We start from the raw sequence: 12,651 nt of genomic DNA on the forward strand, positions 1-12,651 counted from the left end.
GAGGTCCAAAAAGTAACAAATGCCAATAGAGGAAAGTACTTTTATTAGTTCCATTTTACAAATTGGAAACAGAAATTTCCTAGACATTTAGCAACTTGTGTCAGACCACAGCCCAAAGAACAAACATTTGCCAAGCCCTCATATGCATAACCTCCTTTCATCTTTACAATTTTATGTGGTAGGTGTCATTGCCCCCATTTCATATAAGAGAAAAATGAGGATTATAGAAACTAATTAAAAGCTAAAGATCCTGTGGTACGTGCAACCCTGCCATAATCTGCCACACCCACCCCAAGGCTTCCTTCCAGGGTACCAAGTCATTTTATAGCAGAACTCTCCAGGTCTCCATGCGTGTCTGTGTGTGTCCTTAATATCTTGTCCTACACAAAATTCAGTGATCACTGGATATATTTGGGTATCTGTCACTGAGCCTCACCTGTCTTCTTTCCTACTACAGACTAACTCAGGTCTTTTCCAGAGTCCTCCTGGGAGGCTGAGACTTCTGGGCCCCAGTAGGTCTAATTATCTAAGAAGTAAAGGGAAATGGGGCAGGGAATGGAATGGCCTGGAATCAGAAGCTCTGTCAGTATGCAAATAACTTACTTGCATGCAAATAATTCCAAGGAAATGGAGCTGGGTATCCCTTGTTCAAACATTTTTGTCTCCTATGAATGATGCAAATTACTTTTGGTACATACAACCCTCCCTGTTTTGTGGCTAGATTGAAAAAGTTTTTAGCCTTTCATTTGAATAGGTTGACCCATGCTAGACAGTGATGAAGAGGACAACAAGACACAATGATTCCACTCCTACGAATAGACCCAAGAAAACAGTAGCACAGATGCACCAGGGAACCTGTTCAGAAATGTTAATAGCAGCACTGTTTATAGTAGCTCCAAAATAAAATCAATCTGAACACCTATGGAAGGAAAATGGAAAAATTAATCGTGTATGTTCACTCAATGAACTATTATAGAGCCATGAAAATGAATGAGATACTGTTACATGCATCAACATGGATGAATCTTGTTAAGTCCAAATGGCAATTCCTAGAAAATGATATATAGTACAGTATCTTTTAATAAAGTTAAAAAATCAAGTAAAGCTAAATAAATTCATGTTACATGTATTTTTAAATCCAAGGAAATGATAAACCATAAAAATCAGGATAGTGGCCAGGCGCGTTGGCTCATGCCTGTAATCCCAACACTTTGGGAGGCTGAGGTGGCTGGATCAAGAGGTCAGGAGTTCAAGACCAGCCTGGCCAAAATAGCGAAACCCCATCTCTACTAAAAATACAAAAAATTAGCCGGGCATGGTGGCGTGTGCCTATAATCCCAGCTACCCGGGAGGCTGCGGCAGATAATTGCTTGAACCTGGCAGGTGGAGGTTGCAGTGAGCTGAGATGGTGCCACTGCACTCCAGCCTGGGCGACAGAGCAGGACTCCATAAAAATAATAATAATAATAATAATAATAATAGTGTTTTTTGTTTTTTCTTTTTTTGAAACGGAGTCTCCCTCTGTTGCCCAGGCTGGAGTGCAGTGGTACAATCTCGGCTCACTGCAAGATCCGCCTCCTGGGTTCACACCATTCTCCTGCCTCAACCTCCCGAGTAGCTGGGACTACAGGTGCCCGTCACCATGCCCAGATAATTTTTTGTATTTTCAGTAGAGACGGGGTTTCACTGTGTTAGCCAGGATGGTCTTGATCTCCTGACCTTGTAATCCTCCCACCTCAGCCTCCCAAAGTGCAGGATAGTGTTTTTGTGTGAAGGGGAGGCAGAAAGATGGGCTAGGAAAGGAGCACACGGCAAGATGTAGGTGTTGGAAATGTTCTAGGTCTTGGGTTCAATAGTGGGTTCATGTGTGTTCATTATGTTATGAATAAATACATAAATTAATAAGTGCCATACTTGGGCTAATGTTGACAATGTGTCGTGATCAAGGACTACGATTAATTCAATTCTAATCATTCAATACCTTAAATGGAAGACAGAACTAGAGAGAGAGAAGCCAACGGAGTTAGCCTTCCTTCCTTTTTTCCTCCCTCCCTTCCTCCCCACCTGCCTGTCTTTCTTTTCTTCTCCTTTACCTTTAATTATTCCACAAACATCTACTGTCTGTTGACTGTATACACTGCGCCAGGCTGAGAACTAGGAACACTGGGATGAATCAGACACAATCCTGCCCTAAAGAGTCACCATGCAATGCGAGAGTCTGACAATTCCTCAAAGGTTTTCAAGGTGCTATGACAAATGTAAAGCAATAAGGTGTGGTAGGGCTTACAGAAGGGGCCCTTAACCCAGCCTGGGCTATTTGGGAAGACTATGGAGCTTTCTGCTTTGACAAATTAGCAAGAAGAAAATGTGGTTGGGGGTGTAACAGGTATAAAAATGAAAAAGACAGCCTTGCCCTTGAAGAGCTCATATCTTGGGGTGAGGGACAAGAAAGGAGGCCACAACAGTGGGACTTGGGGTTGTGAGAGAGGCAAGCACAGTCTTGAGATGCACATAGGAGGGCACCATGCTGTGCCTGCAGTGTTAGGAAGGCTTCCTGGAGGAGATGACATGTATACAGGCAGAGAGACAAAGTATGAATTAGAGTTACCTGGAAAGTCTGTACCAGAAAGAAAGGTAAGCATGTACAATGGCCTGTGGCAGGGAGAAAGAGCACGAAGGAGCTCAGGGGGCTCCAGTGTGGCCTGGCCCAGAGTGCAAATGAGAGGAGGTGAAACTAGATGAGTAGGCAGGGAGCCAGATTCCATGAAAAAGCATGACCATTATCCTGTGGGCCATGGGGTACCTCTGAAGGGAGTGGCAAGGATGGCTTTTCCTTTATGAAGAGAGCCCAGCAATAGAGTAGAGGTGAGGGGGCTGCTTTCGCTGCTGGGGAAAGAGATAGTGATGTTTGGGTTGTAGAGAGGAACAGAATTTGAGAGCTGAGCACCTGATGGGCAATGCCGCATGGCAGACTGGGCTCAAACAGGATTGCTCCTGAGGGGTGGGCAGAGGACATTCAGACCTCACACAACACAGTTCTATGTTGCCACAGACCTCCTTGGAGCAAGCTTCAAGCTCCAAAATTTCTCAGAACTGAAAGTTTTTCCTCCAACTTCTGTAAAACCAAGGTAAGTACTTTTGCAAGACAGAGAAGGAGTCCAAGATTTCAATAGCTGAAAACTGGGAAGTAGACTGTATACCATGTCTTGTGGGAGCAAAGGCAGGAGGAGTGAGGGTCACAGCTTTGCTTTATCCAAGGGGTTCTGGACTCCTGACTCCAGCAGCTCCCTACTACACCTTCTGCCCCGGGCATTACTCCGCCTTAGTCCAAGAATCCCACGAATGCTACAGAGTTTGGTCTACTCCTGAGAAGTAGAAGGAAAAAGATTTATTGTGCACCTACTACACGACAAGCTACAACCCACAATTGTACTCTGGAGACATTCTTCTGTTCCTGTTTACAAATGAGAAAGCTAGGACCCAAAGGCTTGGAACTGAGATTTAAGCCCAGAGCTGTCTGACTATGCTGATGCAATACTGCACATTCTTTAGAGCAATACTGTGGCTAGTTTTTCACGGGTGTAGTTTTAGACTCACTCTTGGACAGTTAAGAACATTTTGTATTAGTTATCTACTGCTGAATAACAAATTGCTCCAACATTTAACTGATTAAAACAACAAACATTTATTATCTCACAGTTTCCATGCATCAGAAATCTGAGCACAGGTAGTTGGTTTCGGTGATTCACAATCTCCCGTGAAGTTGCAGTCAAGGCATCACACAGGGCTGTAGTCTCCTATGAAGGCTCAGCTGGGGGGGGGGGGCAGAGATCTGCTCCCAAGTTCACTCATGTGGTTATCGGCAGGTCTCAGTCACTCACCATAGGGCCTCTCTCCACAATGCCACTGCAGGATATGGCAGCTGGCTTCTCCAGGGGGGTGATCCCAAAAGAGAGCAAGAGTGCATGCTCAAAACAGAAGCCACAGTCTTCTTATAACCTGATATTGGAAGGAACATCCCATTACCTCTGCTGTATTCTGTTAGTGAGAAGCAAATCAGCAAGTCCAGCCCATACTTTAAGGGAAAGGGTTTACACAAGGGAGTACATACCAGGAGTCAGGGATCATTGAGGGCCATGTAGAAGCTGCTGATCGCAATCTAAATAATTTTAGTAGCCAGGCTATCCTGGCTTCTCCCCAAATGGCAAGTTGTTTCCCTTGTTATCCAGAGGCTGGAGGATTTGGGAGTCTACAGGGACACAAGAGGGCCCTGTTTTGGACCACTCTTTTGTGCCTGGGGCATAATCTCATTGGGAAAGGCCAGTGTGGTGAATCTAACTAGAGCCCCCAAGGGAGAGGGGAGTTGTTTTCTCAAATTGTGGCCACTGCTCCCTCCCTCCCTTGTCCTTGAAGCCACTGTGATGCTTCCCAGCAAAGAGTGGAAGCAACGGGCATCCTCCACACACACACCCAGCCTGTCAACCAGATTGGTAGAGAAACCATCAGCATGAACATCTTCTTTAAACTTTCCTTTGCTTCTGAGCTTCTTTTCACAAATTTTCTTTTCTTGCTTCCCAGCCACATCCATAACCCCCACAGTAGCCCACAGTAGAGGTGCTCCAGGAGCTTGTCAACAGGAGGTAGGAAGGAAAGACACCAAGTGTGGATGTAGGTTAGCACTGCCACTTAGGGCAGTTCAAATGACATTTACTGTCCTCAGCATCTATCCTATGCTGGTGCAGGCCATCCAGAGATGTGTGAGGTACCTATACTTGCCCTCCAGGGGGGGCTCACAGTTTTAGGAGGGGCAGACATGCAAACAATGATGAAACGTTAGAATAAGTGCAATAAATACGTGTCAATACATACTTTTGTCACCTCATCATGGTTATCTTAGTTCATAAAGCATCATCTTATGCTTAGACTATTACAATAGCTGCCAACCTGGTTTCCTCCATCCATCCATCCACTTGGCTGCTAAGAGGTCTTTCTGGAATGCAAATCCAACAACGTCACTACCCTGGTTAAAGGCCGCCTCAAGTGATGGGGCAGGTCAAGCTCTTGATACAGTACCCACCCAAGACCCTAGATACCATCCATCCCTATAGCTCCATCATACTCCCTCTGCTCATAGCACAGGCTCTGTGCTGTGATAGGTAGCTCTCCAGGTGACCATGTTGTACCCCTGCCTCCAGGAGCTAATTTATGTAGACAAATTTACTAGGAAACATTCCCAGTTGCCTTTTCCAGTCTGACAAATTCGCCCCAGAACCTCTCTCAAAACGTTTCCTTCACAGAGTTGGATTGTCTTTACTTGTTTTCCGTGTCCTTGATGAAATGGGCACTCTGCATCTACTCTTTGCCTCTTACCTGGCACAGAGAGGGACTGGGTCAGCAAATGACTGCGTAATGGACCTGAAGTCAATTCTGGGAGCACAGACGAGGGCCACCAAGACAAGAACTTTCAATTTCCCCAAGGAAGCGCAGAAACCAGAAGCTCCCTGGCGGCTTCTGTTTTGGCCACGCCCTTTTCCTCATCGCTCAGTTCAGGCTCCTAAAGACGCGGCCCACCATCAGCGCTGGTAGAGCAAAGAGACCGACTTCCTGCGCCTCGAGCGGGCGGGAAACGCTCCTTGAGCAGGTGCGGTATGAAATTGGACTTTAAGAGATGAGTTGGAGCCTGATCTCAAAAATAAAGTGTGGACATGTGTGTGCCCGAGGAAGGTGGATATTAAACCACCCTCTTTTCCTCCCGGCTGCTATTTCCCACGTGCGTTGAGTAAAGGCACCAAAGCTGCCTAGTGACTGGGTGTCTACTCCCCGTCAGGGGCACCCACCCTGGCGCTCCAGGCGCGCTTGAATGAATCCGGGAGGACCCGCGCGCATGAATGAGTGCCAGAGCTAGAGAGTGAGCGCGCGAGCGGGCGGGTGAGTGAATGGCGACCGCGCCGCCGCCTCGGAATAGGGGCGCGGGCGCGGGCTCCACTTCCCTCTCCCGCCAGCTGGTGGCCTCGAGAAGGTGGCGGCGCCGGCAGCGGCCCGGGCTGGGACGGCTGGGGCGCGGGATGGTGGGGGAAGGGGCGTTCCCGGCGACCGCGCCTTCCGCGGCTATTGGATTAGTGGCCTTCAGGGATGAGCTCAGCCAGATCGGCTTTCAGCTGCAGCCTCCGGGCCGGCCGGGAAGGCGGGGAGCAGGCGGCGGCGGAGGAGGAGGGGGAGGCGGCGGTGGCTGCAGCATCCAGAGCTGGCCGTGGCGGCCGGCGCGCCCCGTGCACAAAGGCGCCCAGCCCCAGGGGAGGGCGATGAACACACCACATCCCGGGCCCGGGCCCCAGCTGCTGCTTCCGCTGCGTGCGCTCAGGGCGCTGGGGAAGACGCCCGGCGCGCCCGGGGCCGGCGGCCGAGGCGCGGCCCGTGCGCCCTGAGCGCGGGACTCGTCGCCCTCCGGGTCAGGCGCCAAGCTTCCAAGAGGCTAAAGCGCGGGCCTTGGAGCGCCCCCAGGATCGCCTCAGTAAGGCGCTTCCCCACTCCAGGCCCGACCCCCGGCTCCTGAGCTCCAACTTCGCCAAGAACGCTCCTAACTCCAGGCCATCCTGCAGCGCAGAGGGGGCGCTGCTGCCGGGCATCAGCCGTGTGGACGCGCCCCTGGCCGTGGGGAGAGAGCGGGCATTTGCGGGTCGCTCGGGCGCCCCTGAGTGGGCGGCGGCGGCGGCAACAGACTCCTCTCCGGCGAGTCCAGGACCTGCCAGCGCTGGGGATTCTTCCCGAAGAGGCGCTTGCCCTCTCTTTTATGGTGAGTACTCTCCAGCTCCTGGTGAGGGGCGCGCGGGGGCCGGGAGCCTAGATCCGGCTGCACGGACTTTGTGCGGGTCAGCACTCGACACAACTGGCGCTCCTGGCGTCCCAGTCCCCGAGAATTCCTCTCTGCAGGTTGTGGCAGTTCGAGAAGGTTGATTTGCGCGCAGCCCTGGGGCGTTTGGGGCCCGGCCCTTGGTATCATGGGTTCTAAGCCCTTTGCTTCTCTGCGTAGTGGACAACGCACAAAAAACTGCCACCCGATTCACCCGCTTGGGTTTAGATCCAGGATCCGTCACTCACTGGCTGGGTGACCTTGGACAGGGCGCCAAACCTCTGTTTCTTCATCCGTAGGATGGGAATAATTGTGCATGTTTTATAGGGGTATTGGAAAGACCTATGGGATGGTGCTCGTAGGTAGGCATGTGCCGGGCACACAGGAAGCACTCAATCATATGTTAGCTAGTATTACTATTAGCTTTGCGAGCCCAAGCTTGTTATCCAACTTTCCGGAGCTGCAGCAGTTCCCTCGTCCGTGTAATGGGGACAATAATTCCTGGGGATCTGTTCGTCCGGGGTATTCGGAGAGGTAGAAGTAAAGCACGGGTCACTCAATAAGCACCGGTGGCTGTTGTTACCGTTTATTCCTAACGCTGGGGCAGTAAGGCTGGTCCCCTGACCCGAGAGCGACTCGGGGACCAGTTCCTGGCCTTGCTTGAAGACAAACTTGTCTATGCTCGGGAAGGGAGGGGGTTGGGAGCTCAGGAAACCCTGGGCGCGGGGCTCTGGGAAGGAGGTAGGGGGCCAGAGCCTTGAGCGCGGCAAATGTGTCCGCCCTGGTCGCTCTGTACGCGCCAGGGGCTCCAAGCCAGGAGGGGACGTCGAGCCCCCGACCTCTGACTGGCGGGAGAACCAGGGGAGTGGCTGCTCCCGCCGGCCCATGGCCAAGCGCAGGCTGCTGCCGATAGAAAGGAGAGGAGGGCACTTCTGTACCGCTGTCGCGAGAAGGTGGAGAGCTCTCAGTTCTGGAGTTAGGCTTGTGTTCGAATGTGTCTCCACCACCAGCTCGTGGTGTGACCTTGGGCAAGTTCTCTAACCTCCCCCAGCTTGGTTTCCTGGTCTGCGCCCCACCCCGCTCCTTGAGGGGTTGGGGGATGAAGATCGGAGTTCACTTCTCTCAGACTCTGAGCCCTCTATCCTCCCACCCACTTTCTGCCCCCCCCCCTCCGCCCCCCACCCCCACAATTTGATGAGCTTAAGTCTGGAAGACGTGAAATGTGTAAAAGCATGATATAAACATCCTTTACCCAAGGGCATATTCCTCTGAGACACATACCCTCTAATTTATTCCATTTTTAAAACATTCTTTAAAAATCGTAATGAAAAGAATTTAAGCCACCTCTGGCAAACCGCAAACAAAATTCAACTTACTGGTCATTCTACCCAAGTAGCTCTCCAGTTTGTATTTCTCATTTATTTTAAAGATACGTTTAATGATATAAAAATAAAGTCTGCAGTGAAAAGAAATCACCAGAAACAGTCAAAAGATATATGACAAACTGTCACATATAACATATGCCACTCCTATCACAACAGGCTCATCTCTTTAAATTTGTAAAAGATTCCTGAGGTCAACAAACAAAAGATCAAATGGGCAAAGACACAATTTATATACGCGAAATAAAATAGAAATGATACTAAAACATATGGCAAGATGCGTTATCTCAATAAGAAAAATGCAAGTTAAAATGAAAAGATTTTGTTTTTAATGTATCAAATTAGCAAGTAGTCATAACCATTTATCAGAAGCATCTTTAAAAAATGTAGATCACATTTCTCCCTAGCTCAAGACCTCCTTAAGGCTGCCACAGAGTAAAATCTAGATGATCCCAGGGGTCCTCAGGTCTGGTACTGCCCTCCTCCACCTCTTCATCACCATTTTCCTCTCCCCTCCACCCACTCTCCTAGCCTTCTACTCCAACACTCCCAAGGCTCATTCACTTGCTGTTCCCCCTGCCTAGAATATTTTTCCTCCTACTTTTTCACACAACTGAAACTTCCTCATCATTTATATAGACCTGTCCTTGGAAGGGCTTCATTTCTATCCCAGAAAGTGGCCAAGCAGTAGTGGCCAGTGCAGAATTCCTTGCCCTTTTGGGGAAAGACCTAGTACAACTCACCATACGGGAGTTACTTGATTTCCCCTGAGCTGCCCAACCTGTTGTCACACATCCATGCTCTCGAAAAGTTTTTTTCTCTGTTGATACAGGAGTGAAGGGTCTCGGGCATGAAAATCAGGGGGTGCCAGGCCCTAGACCGAGGTCACCAGAAGTCTCTGCCTATATATGTGCTATATAAGAACATAGTATGTACTCTTGATTTATGTGAACATGACTATCTGTGGCAAGAAAAGATCAACTATAAAAAATTTAAAAACCAGCAACACATTTTTAATCAAACATGGCTCCTACATAAGCCAACTAATTTATTTGCTGATGATCAGTTCAAGAAATAGGGATTTGTTTTGAGGCTATAGGAAAAACAGTTGTGGGTGGCGTGTCCTTTGGGAAAGACAGTGGTATACCTCAAACCAGTTATCATGAACTTTGTGGAACTTTAGAAGAACTTTCCTAAGCAGTGCTGATTGCATGTGATTTTTGCTTTACACATTGAGTTCAGAACTTACTCCATTTAAAACGTATACACCTGGTGGCTCATGCCTGTAATCCCAGCACTTTGGGAGGCCAAGGCGGGCGGATCACAAAGTTGGGAGATCGAGACCATCCTGGCTAACATGGTGAAACCCCATCTCTACTAAAAATACAAAAAATTAGCCAGGCCTGGCAGTGTGTGCCTGTAGTCCCAGCTGCTGGGGAGGCTGAGGCAGGAGAATGGTGTGAACCCGGGAGGTCGAGCTTGCAGAGAGCCGAGATCGCACCACTGCACTCCAGCCTGGGCGACAGAGTGAGACTCCGTCTCAAAAAAATAAAAGCAAACCATGCAGGAGGTGTAGAGTGGCTAGTCCTTCTTCAGTCTGACAAGCACTTCTTAATGTAACCAGAGGTAACAGGTACAAGGCTGTGTACGCGTATTGGAGATAAAGGCTGGTTGGGTGCTGGCTCCACCAAGAAATGCAGGTGTGGTGCAAGAGATAGCGGCAGGAATCAACAGCTAAGATGAAGACAAAGTGGGATGGAGGGCAGAGGGTGCAGTGGGACGTAGGGAATAGGACATAATGGGGCGGAGGGAAGAGGATGCAGTGGGCTGGGGGGCTGCCATGGAGGGGTGTCTGGTTCTGCTGCTGCTAGAAGGGGTAGGGGAGTGAGAGAATGTCAGCCAGGTCAGAGAAGATGGGAAGGGTCCCAGGATGTGCTGACGAGGAGAGTCTGGCATGACGGGTCTGAGGTGGGCAGTGATGACAGACAGTGTGGGAGAAATAAGAGCAGCCTGGAGGTCCCCTGGGTTCCAAGCAAAGAGGTGCAGCTTCTCTCTGGAGAAACCACCTAGAGGGTTGAATGAAGAGATTAGTGGGTGCCTTGGTCAAATTTACCTGTTGGCAGCATGGAGAGGGGGCTGGCGGGCAAACACTGGAGTCAGGGAAACTCGCTAAGAGACCAGTGAGGTAATCCAGGCAAGGTCTGAAACAGGGGAAAGGTGACAGGGTTGGGTGGTGGGAACTGAGAGACAGGATCTATGGCAGGAACAGTGACATGCAGAGGAACCTGGTATGTGAGAGAGGGAAGAGGCCAGGCTCAGCCCAGGACTTACAGATTCTGAGGTACCCATGGACCACAGATGTCCCACAGAGCTGAGAGTGTGGGTGTGCCCATGGTAGGAGGCTTGTGATGGAAAGAGGTCAGCTGGCCTTACAAGGTCATTTGAAAGAACACCCATGCAGGGCTGGCTAGTGGCTTCTAGTAGGTGGGTTTTGTGCTGAGGAGAGTTAAGGCAGCACTGGAGACCTGGCTTGAGAGTGTCTGCAGGGCGCTGGAGATGCAGGTCATAAGAGAAGATGCATGGAGAGAGAGAGTGAGAAGCAGAAACTGAAGTTGAAGCTATGGACTTGGGGGTGCCCCATTGATGGGGTAGGCAGGAAGACCCTGGAGCCAGGAGGATGCAGGAAAGCTGCTGTGGTAAGCTCTACACTTCAGTGTGCTTATATGTGTGGTGGGAGATGCTGGAGCAGTGCCAAAGTCATCCATCTGAGCTTTAAAGTTGTGAAATGTCATGTGTGGTGAACTGGAGCTCTGCTTTCTCCAGAAGCGAGTGGGCCTGGGCCCGGTTTGCTGGCCACAGAGACATTGCACCTGTTGTCTACCTTCAGGAGACATCCACCTGTTACCTGCATTCTATGAAATGTGCAAGTTGTACAGATTCCTGGGGCTAGAGCAGCTTCCTCCCCGATCCTGCTCCCTTTCTCCTCTCTTCCTCTCATCCTCTCTCCTTTTCTCCTTAGTATCTCAAAAATGCCCCCAGAGATACTGTAGGCTTAACGGAGGGATCTTCAGAAATCCCAGCAGGTCCCTATTATGACCTAGCTCAAGCCAGAGGCATGAATAGTTCTGCTTTTCTTTTAGGCATTCTGTTTCCAGACAAGAGTTATACCAAGTGGGGAAAGTTCATCTTGGGAGGTAAATGAGGGGTTGGACGCAAACCTTATCATGTTTTCATCATCGTTTTCCCCAGAGGGCTTCATTAAATAGCACCCTTCCCATCTTCTCCCTTCATGCTTTGACCCAGCCCAGACATGCTGGGCCTCAGGGAGGCCAGCTGCCCTGCAAACAATCTCCAAATGTGCCTGGGGCAGGCCTCTGGGCACAGGAGCAGCTGCAGTGACCAGGCTGGCCTGGACTGCACGTGGCCTCGCTGGCTCAGTGGTACGTCTCTTTCAAATGACCTTGCAGAGCTTGCTGCCCTGGTCACAGCCCAGCAGACCTCCTTCATCCCATCCGCTGCTCTTCTTGCTGGCTGACAGCCTAGCTTGCACCTTGGGGGCCCCTGGCTCAGTCACGTGTGGGAGGATTCCCATGGAAACCCCAGGAGAAGGATACGCTCAGGGAAACCTCATTGATTCTCACTCCAGGAAGACAGGCGTGAGATGATTCCACCTGGAACTGGACAGATGGCTCTCTTTGTGAGCTCTTGGGGAAGAAAGGGCTTGCCCAGCCAGTTGTAGCCTGAGCTCCATGTGTGTATAGCAGGGAAAAGCTAATGAACGCCTATGAACAGAACCTTGGGGGTTCTTTAGGTCATTCATTGTTGGTGGGTTCATTCTGAATGAGCATCTTTAATAAAACAGCCTCCCTACTTAATATTTGCACAAGAAAAATCTTAAAAACATTCCAGTTAAACTAAGGTCAGGCACCTAACATTGGTACCTTTGCACAGAGCTAAAAATTGAAAAATAAAGACAGGAAATAAATAGTCTGAGCTCATAGTGCTCTGCATTCCCAGTTCATTCTTATGTGTTGGTTCTTTCTAAGGCAGTGTATTGCTTTTCTTCATTTGTTCATGCTTGTGCATTCCATAGACATTCACCCACCACTTTCTCTAAGCCAGGCCCATGGGGACTCTGATGAGGGAGACCCGGCCCCTGCTCCCCAGTTGCCCCAGTCCGATGGGAGGGAGGCAGCCAAACAGACATCATGTCCCCTTGTGATAAGTGCTGTGGTGGGCACAAGTACAAGGGCTGTGAGAGCACAGGGGGCTGGGGAGCTCCCCAGAGTCACTAATATCTAATATCCTGAAAGTCTCAGAGAACCTGTGGAGGATTTTGAGCAGGAGCATGATTAGATCAACTTTGTACTTTTACAAGTGCTGTAGTATATATTTGAAAGGTATGTGCAGTCTATAAAG

At 49.8% G+C, this 12,651-nt stretch overlaps 1 protein-coding gene across 1 annotated transcript in view; it reads left to right on the forward strand.

Annotated features, from left to right (window-relative positions):
• Positions 1-6,144: 6,144 nt before the first annotated feature.
• Positions 6,145-12,651, forward strand: part of SPSB4 (splA/ryanodine receptor domain and SOCS box containing 4) — an 88,998-nt gene continuing 82,491 nt past the window's right edge. The window contains exon 1 of the mRNA XM_010378260.2: positions 6,145-6,793. The gene's annotated coding sequence lies outside the window, so the exon portion shown is untranslated. The remainder of the gene's footprint in view (positions 6,794-12,651) is intronic.

Source organism: Rhinopithecus roxellana, chromosome 1 (assembly GCF_007565055.1).
Source record: "Rhinopithecus roxellana isolate Shanxi Qingling chromosome 1, ASM756505v1, whole genome shotgun sequence".
Taxonomy (NCBI): domain Eukaryota; kingdom Metazoa; phylum Chordata; class Mammalia; order Primates; family Cercopithecidae; genus Rhinopithecus; species Rhinopithecus roxellana.